The 9,490-nt window shown below is 32.6% G+C and overlaps 1 protein-coding gene across 1 annotated transcript in view; it reads right to left on the bottom strand.

The window, feature by feature from the left end:
- LOC137633137 (piggyBac transposable element-derived protein 4-like) overlaps positions 1–9,490 on the bottom strand; it is a 64,555-nt gene that overhangs the window by 6,509 nt on the left and 48,556 nt on the right. The window lies entirely within an intron of this gene.

Genomic DNA, 9,490 nt, shown 5'->3' with positions numbered 1-9,490 from the left:
TAAAATTGAAATGTGAACCCAGTGCATCACAAAACATTTTTCTCAGATAACGTTTTGTTTATCATAACAAATAGTTGTGATAAAAACACTATTTTTTTTATTCTTTGCAAGGAAACATTGATTTGTTTATCATAACAAATAATTGTGATAAAACACTGACTTTTTGCTTTTCCATCTAATAATTTTCCTTCCTCCAACGTTTGGCATATATATATATATATATATATATATATATATATATATATATATATATATATATATATATATATATTACTTGCTAAGCTACAACCCTAGTTGGAAAAGCATGATACTATAAGCCCAAGGGGCTCCAACAGGAAAAATAGCCCAGTGAGGAAAGGAAATAAGGAAAATGCAATTTTTTAAGAACTGTAACAATATTAGAATACATATTTCCTACATAAATTATAAAAAAAAAAACTTGAAAAAAAAAGCAGAAGAGAAATAAGATAGAATAGTGTGGCCGAGTGTACCCTCAAGGAAGGGAACTCCAACCCAAGACAACGGAAGACCATGGTACTGAGGCTGTAGCACTACCCAACCAAGACTAGAGAACAATGGTTTGATTTCGAGTGTCCTCTAGAAGAGCTTCATACCATAGCTAAAAAGTCTCTCCTATCCTTACCAAGAGGAAAGTGTCTACTGAACAATTACATTGCAGTAGTTAACCCCTTGGGTATATGTGTATGCATGCATATATATATATATATATATATATATATATATATATATATATATATATATATCAATATATATATATATATATAAATATATATATATATATATATATATATATATATATATATATACATATATATTTACAGTATAATATTTGTTTTCGATGTATATTACACCAGACATATGGACTTTTATGAGCAGTGATTTTGTGGGAAAGCTGCAAAGTCCCCTTTCCTGAAACGTGATGTACCAATACCAATAACCTTGACACATAAATTTAGTCTTTGTTGGGAATACAAAAGCTGTACTTCCTCAAGATTACAGACGTTAAGTCATGCTCTCACATATTTCCTTCTTCAATGGAACGAGTTCATAGAAGGAGATGTGTTGAAAGGACCAATATAGTGATTTTTCCAGAACATAATCATAAAATTTTGATATCATAAATGTGTTGTTATAAATTGAAAACAAATGGAGGAAAAAAGAGAAAATCTCTCTCTCTCTCTCTCTCTCTCTCTCTCTCTCTCTCTCTCTCTCTCTCTCTCTCTCTCTCTCTCTCTCTCTGTCTCTCTCTCTCTCTCTCTCTCTCTCTCTCTCTCTCTCTCTCCTCTTTATTGAGTTTATTCAGCATATATATATATATATATATATATATATATATATATATATATATATATATATATATATATTTATATATATAATATATATATATATATATAGATAGATAGATAGATAAATATATATATATATATATATATAGAATTACAGGTGAAGATATAATATTTGGTGTGCAGCAGGGTCCAAAAAACATCAGTTAAAAGGCCATAATTTATTTAGAGACGTTTCGAACATTGCAATGTTCATTATCAATCTGTAAAAGATAATATAAAATTCTTAAATTTGTACAATAATTTAAAACAAAATGGTAAAAGAGTATTAAAACATTATTGATTTTATAAAGGAAAATCGTAAAAAAACTAAAAACAGTAAAAACAAAAGAGAACCAGTGCTCACCAGACCATCCATAGGAAAAGGTGAAGAACGAATGAGTAAAAATTGTTACCCACCTACGACTTCAGTTATGCTAAGAAAAGAGGAGAGGCAGAGATATTAGAGTTTAAAGAAGGAACAAGCCGTTTGATATATAATGACTCAAGGGTAGTTAGAAATTCGCTTTGTTTTGTCCCACCAATAATTTTAAAGTGTTTTTTTTGTTTACTTGTATTTTGCACATGGCGGCATGATTCCTTATATTCGAAAATTCTGGGTTACCAAGGTCTCTGACCAGTTCTAAAGCTGTATCCCATATGGCTACAGTATCTCACCTGCAACAACCTTCGGCAAGATCCAACATAGATACCGGGACATCCCGGGCACTTGAATTTATAAATTATGTTGGACCTCATGAAGGTCTGCAGTTTGTCTTTGTAGCCAAAAAATATATTAATTTTGAGTGGATTGATTGGGATTAGTTTGATGTTGAGGCAGCCGAACTCTTTTTCTATTATTTTCTTAAGTTTGATGGAAAACTTGTTGTCAGATAAGTAAGGAATTGTAGCGAAAATATTTTTCTTTTTGACATTATACGATGGTATTGTAGTGGAGAAATGTCGTAAAAGGAGCTTGTTTATAACCTTTATGAACCATACTTTCAGGGTAAGAGTTTTGCTTGAAAAAATTAACTAAAATAAAATCTCCTTATGAAAGAGTGACCAACTTGAGGAATAACGCAGCGCCCCTATAAACAAGTGTGTATATAGTATTTAGTTTAAAATTAAAAAAACAGGAACTATAAAAATTGTTGGCAAGGCCAGTGTATGTCTTTTTTCGATACACAGCTTGTAATAAATTCACCATTGTCTCTGCTTACGTTAATGTCTAAAAAAGGTAGAGAGTTGTTGTTCTCTTTTTCCATAGTGAACTTCATATTTTGGTGTTGAATATTTATATGGTTTAAAAAACATTTCGCTATGCCATGGCTGTTTAAATAACACAAAAGTATCATCAACATATCTTCTATAATACACTGGCTTAAAAGTGTCTGGACAACTATTAAAAAATTTTCTTCAAAAGATGACATAAAAATATTTGCAAACAAGGGTCCTAACGGAGAACCCATGGCAACTCCATCGACCTGCGAATAGAGTTGGCCATTAAAAACAAACATGGAGTCTTGCACAGCAAGCTCAAGAAAAGTCTTAAAATAATGTCTGTTAAAACCATGAAAAATAACTTGATCGTCATAAAAAATTTTATCTAAAATAATATTAATTGTTTCATTTAGTGGCACATTTGTAAAAAGAGATTCTACATCAAAACTTGTCATATGTAGATCACCATCTTGTAAAATTATTTGTTGCTGAAACTCACAGCCATTTTTTAGTGAGAACTGATTGCACGAGAAATCACTGAGCAAAGAGACAAGGTGTTTTGATATTGTATAAGACGGGTTGTTATAGGGCTGCCATAATGGGTCTGATTGGAACTCCTTCCTTATGTATCTTTGGTAGTCCATATAAAATGCTAAAAGAAGAACCTGTCACAAAAAGTTTCTGATACGTTATTTCATTTAAAATACCTTCATTTTTTAGTTTTCTCAAAAATCTGTTAATTTTGTCTTCTTTTTTGTAAATGTCCAAAAAATTTGGTTCACCATGTAACTTAAATTTAGTTTGGTCTGCAAGAATGTTATTAACCTTATCAATATAGTCTGATTTATTGAGCAGTACAACACCTTTACCCTTATCTGGTTTACAAATAACCAAACTATCTCGTTTGCCTAGTTTTTGTAGGATACTCAAATCCTCTTTCCTGAAAAAACGGTGTCCAAGACACTCTCAACTTAGTGTAAGTTTTATGTAAAAGGAAAGACAACTTATGTTGCAAACCACTGAGGTCATTGATCAAATTTAAACCCTTGAGTCGTTGAAAAAGCATTTCGAAAGGAAAGTAGAAGTCTGCATACTTAGGTCTGTAGGAGGGCAAATTGAAATCCAACCCAAATGATAACAAAAACTCTTCTCTTTTGGAGAGAACATAGTTAGATAAATTAAAAATACAACAGTTTCTCTTATTAAAATTAGGAGTAACAACACCTAGTGCTTTCAGTTTCTTTTGATGACGTAGTTGTACAGACGAGACATAATCATTTACAAAATCATTAAAAAGTTTCTGATAAATAAAACGGTCAATAAAAGATAAATCCTGAAAAAGTTGTTCTCGAAGGTGACAAATATTAGTACTTGTATTTTCAATAAGTTTCTGCTTCGTCTCAATCTCCTTCTTAAGTAGTTCGTCCAAGGCATTTCTGTAAAATTCGGTGTGATATAACGAGGTCTTGTAGAGCCTGAACCGAACAAACTTGGGGTGTACTCCATTTAAAAGACAATACTGTAGGAAATCCAAATCACACTTGGCTTTCTCTTCTTTCAAGGTCGATTTCTCCAGTTTTCTCGAGGTGGTCAGGGTCACTGGTGGATAGCGATGTTGGAGGAGTTGCGAAAAGTGCTGAAAACGGCGACATCTCAGCTTAAACGCGAAGAGAAAGACGAAAAGAAGTCGATGCAACATCAGGGACGTATCCAGGAATTACAGGTGAAGATATAATATTTGGTGTGCAGCAGGGTCCAAAAAACATCAGTTAAAAGGCCATAATTTATTTAGAGACGTTTCGAACATTGCAATGTTCATTATCAATCTGTAAAAGATAATATAAAATTCTTAAAATTTGTACAATAATTTAAAACAAAATGGTAAAAGAGTATTAAAACATTATTGATTTTATAAAGGAAAATCGTAAAAAAACTAAAACAGTAAAACAAAAGAGAACCAGTGCTCACCAGACCATCCATAGGAAAAGGTGAAGAACGAATGAGTAAAAATTGTTACCCACCTACGACTTCAGTTATGCTAAGAAAAGAGGAGAGGCAGAGATATTAGAGTTTAAAGAAGGAACAAGCCGTTTGATATATAATGACTCAAGGGTAGTTAGAAATTCGCTTTGTTTTGTCCCACCAATAATTTTAAAGTGTTTTTTGTTTACTTGTATTTTGCACATGGCGGCATGATTCCTTATATTCGAAAATTCTGGGTTACCAAGTCTCTGACCAGTTCTAAAGCTGTATCCCATATGGCTACAGTATCTCACCTGCAACAACCTTCGGCAAGATCCAACATAGATACCGGGACATCCCGGGCACTTGAATTTATAAATTATGTTGGACCTCATGAAGGTCTGCAGTTTGTCTTTGTAGCCAAAAAATATATTAATTTTGAGTGGATTGATTGGGATTAGTTTGATGTTGAGGCAGCCGAACTCTTTTTCTATTATTTTCTTAAGTTTGATGGAAAACTTGTTGTCAGATAAGTAAGGAATTGTAGCGAAAATATTTTTCTTTTTGACATTATACGATGGTATTGTAGTGGAGAAATGTCGTAAAAGGAGCTTGTTTATAACCTTATGAACCATACTTTCAGGGTAAGAGTTTTGCTTGAAAAAATTAACTAAAAATAAAATCTCCTTATGAAAGAGTGACCAACTTGAGGAATAACGCAGCGCCCTATAAACAAGTGTGTATATAGTATTTAGTTTAAAATTAAAAAAACAGGAACTATAAAAATTGTTGGCAAGGCCAGTGTATGTCTTTTTTCGATACACAGTTGTAATAAATTCACCATTGTCTCTGCTTACGTTAATGTCTAAAAAAGGTAGAGAGTTGTTGTTCTCTTTTTCCATAGTGAACTTCATATTTTGGTGTTGAATATTTATATGGTTTAAAAACATTTCGCTATGCCATGGCTGTTTAAATAATACAAAAGTATCATCAACATATCTTCTATAATACACTGGCTTAAAAGTGTCTGGACAACTATTTAAAAAATTTTCTTCAAAAGATGACATAAAAATATTTGCAAACAAGGGTCCTAACGGAGAACCCATGGCAACTCCATCGACCTGCGAATAGAGTTGGCCATTAAAAACAAACATGACCTCAGTGGTTTGCAACATAAGTTGTCTTTCCTTTTACATAAAACTTACACTAAGTTGAGAGTGTCTTGGACACCGTTTTTCAGGAAAGAGGATTTGAGTATCCTACAAAAACTAGGCAAACGAGATAGTTTGGTTATTTGTAAACCAGATAAGGGTAAAGGTGTTGTACTGCTCAATAAATCAGACTATATTGATAAGGTTAATAACATTCTTGCAGACCAAACTAAATTTAAGTTACATGGTGAACCAAATTTTTTGGACATTTACAAAAAAGAAGACAAAATTAACAGATTTTTGAGAAAACTAAAAAATGAAGGTATTTTAAATGAAATAACGTATCAGAAACTTTTTGTGACAGGTTCTTCTTTTAGCATTTTATATGGACTACCAAAGATACATAAGGAAGGAGTTCCAATCAGACCCATTATGGCAGCCTATAACAACCCGTCTTATACAATATCAAAACACCTTGTCTCTTTGCTCAGTGATTTCTCGTGCAATCAGTTCTCACTAAAAAATGGCTGTGAGTTTCAGCAACAAATAATTTTACAAGATGGTGATCTACATATGACAAGTTTTGATGTAGAATCTCTTTTTACAAATGTGCCACTAAATGAAACAATTAATATTATTTTAGATAAAATTTTTTATGACGATCAAGTTATTTTTCATGGTTTTAACAGACATTATTTTAAGACTTTTCTTGAGCTTGCTGTGCAAGACTCCATGTTTGTTTTTAATGGCCAACTCTATTCGCAGGTCGATGGAGTTGCCATGGGTTCTCCGTTAGGACCCTTGTTTGCAAATATTTTTATGTCATCTTTTGAAGAAAATTTTTTAAATAGTTGTCCAGACACTTTTAAGCCAGTGTATTATAGAAGATATGTTGATGATACTTTTGTGTTATTTAAACAGCCATGGCATAGCGAAATGTTTTTAAACCATATAAATATTCAACACCAAAATATGAAGTTCACTATGGAAAAAGAGAACAACAACTCTCTACCTTTTTTAGACATTAACGTAAGCAGAGACAATGGTGAATTTATTACAACTGTGTATCGAAAAAAGACATACACTGGCCTTGCCAACAATTTTTATAGTTCCTGTTTTTTTAATTTTAAACTAAATACTATATACACACTTGTTTATAGGGCGCTGCGTTATTCCTCAAGTTGGTCACTCTTTCATAAGGAGATTTTATTTTTAGTTAATTTTTTCAAGCAAAACTCTTACCCTGAAAGTATGGTTCATAAGGTTATAAACAAGCTCCTTTTACGACATTTCTCCACTACAATACCATCGTATAATGTCAAAAAGAAAAATATTTTCGCTACAATTCCTTACTTATCTGACAACAAGTTTTCCATCAAACTTAAGAAAATAATAGAAAAAGAGTTCGGCTGCCTCAACATCAAACTAATCCCAATCAATCCACTCAAAATTAATATATTTTTTGGCTACAAAGACAAACTGCAGACCTTCATGAGGTCCAACATAATTTATAAATTCAAGTGCCCGGGATGTCCCGGTATCTATGTTGGATCTTGCCGAAGGTTGTTGCAGGTGAGATACTGTAGCCATATGGGATACAGCTTTAGAACTGGTCAGAGACTTGGTAACCCAGAATTTTCGAATATAAGGAATCATGCCGCCATGTGCAAAATACAAGTAAACAAAAAACACTTTAAAATTATTGGTGGGACAAAACAAAGCGAATTTCTAACTACCCTTGAGTCATTATATATCAAACGGCTTGTTCCTTCTTTAAACTCTAATATCTCTGCCTCTCCTCTTTTCTTAGCATAACTGAAGTCGTAGGTGGGTAACAATTTTTACTCATTCGTTCTTCACCTTTTCCTATGGATGGTCTGGTGAGCACTGGTTCTCTTTTGTTTTACTGTTTTAGTTTTTTTACGATTTTCCTTTATAAAATCAATAATGTTTTAATACTCTTTTACCATTTTGTTTTAAATTATTGTACAAATTTTAAGAATTTTATATTATCTTTTACAGATTGATAATGAACATTGCAATGTTCGAAACGTCTCTAAATAAATTATGGCCTTTTAACTGATGTTTTTTGGACCCTGCTGCACACCAAATATTATATCTTCACCTGTAATTCCTGGATACGTCCCTGATGTTGCATCGACTTCTTTTCGTCTTTCTCTTCGCGTTTAAGCTGAGATGTCGCCGTTTTCAGCACTTTTCGCAACTCCTCCAACATCGCTATCCACCAGTGACCCTGACCACCTCGAGAAAACTGGAGAAATCGACCTTGAAAGAAGAGAAAGCCAAGTGTGATTTGGATTTCCTACAGTATTGTCTTTTAAATGGAGTACACCCCAAGTTTGTTCGGTTCAGGCTCTACAAGACCTCGTTATATCACACCGAATTTTACAGAAATGCCTTGGACGAACTACTTAAGAAGGAGATTGAGACGAAGCAGAAACTTATTGAAAATACAAGTACTAATATTTGTCACCTTCGAGAACAACTTTTTCAGGATTTATCTTTTATTGACCGTTTTATTTATCAGAAACTTTTTAATGATTTTGTAAATGATTATGTCTCGTCTGTACAACTACGTCATCAAAAGAAACTGAAAGCACTAGGTGTTGTTACTCCTAATTTTAATAAGAGAAACTGTTGTATTTTTAATTTATCTAACTATGTTCTCTCCAAAAGAGAAGAGTTTTTGTTATCATTTGGGTTGGATTTCAATTTGCCCTCCTACAGACCTAAGTATGCAGACTTCTACTTTCCTTTCGAAATGCTTTTTCAACGACTCAAGGGTTTAAATTTGATCAATGACCTCAGTGGTTTGCAACATAAGTTGTCTTTCCTTTTACATAAAACTTACACTAAGTTGAGAGTGTCTTGGACACCGTTTTTCAGGAAAGAGGATTTGAGTATCCTACAAAAACTAGGCAAACGAGATAGTTTGGTTATTTGTAAACCAGATAAGGGTAAAGGTGTTGTACTGCTCAATAAATCAGACTATATTGATAAGGTTAATAACATTCTTGCAGACCAAACTAAATTTAAGTTACATGGTGAACCAAATTTTTTGGACATTTACAAAAAAGAAGACAAAATTAACAGATTTTTGAGAAAACTAAAAAATGAAGGTATTTTAAATGAAATAACGTATCAGAAACTTTTTGTGACAGGTTCTTCTTTTAGCATTTTATATGGACTACCAAAGATACATAAGGAAGGAGTTCCAATCAGACCCATTATGGCAGCCTATAACAACCCGTCTTATACAATATCAAAACACCTTGTCTCTTTGCTCAGTGATTTCTCGTGCAATCAGTTCTCACTAAAAAATGGCTGTGAGTTTCAGCAACAAATAATTTTACAAGATGGTGATCTACATATGACAAGTTTTGATGTAGAATCTCTTTTTACAAATGTGCCACTAAATGAAACAATTAATATTATTTTAGATAAAATTTTTTATGACGATCAAGTTATTTTTCATGGTTTTAACAGACATTATTTTAAGACTTTTCTTGAGCTTGCTGTGCAAGACTCCATGTTTGTTTTTAATGGCCAACTCTATTCGCAGGTCGATGGAGTTGCCATGGGTTCTCCGTTAGGACCCTTGTTTGCAAATATTTTTATGTCATCTTTTGAAGAAAATTTTTTAAATAGTTGTCCAGACACTTTTAAGCCAGTGTATTATAGAAGATATGTTGATGATACTTTTGTGTTATTTAAACAGCCATGGCATAGCGAAATGTTTTTAAACCATATAAATATTCAACACCAAAATATGAAGTTCACTATGGAAAA

This window comes from Palaemon carinicauda, chromosome 3, assembly GCF_036898095.1.
Source record: "Palaemon carinicauda isolate YSFRI2023 chromosome 3, ASM3689809v2, whole genome shotgun sequence".
Lineage (NCBI taxonomy): Eukaryota > Metazoa > Arthropoda > Malacostraca > Decapoda > Palaemonidae > Palaemon > Palaemon carinicauda.
This window is presented reverse-complemented; position numbering and strand designations above follow the sequence as displayed.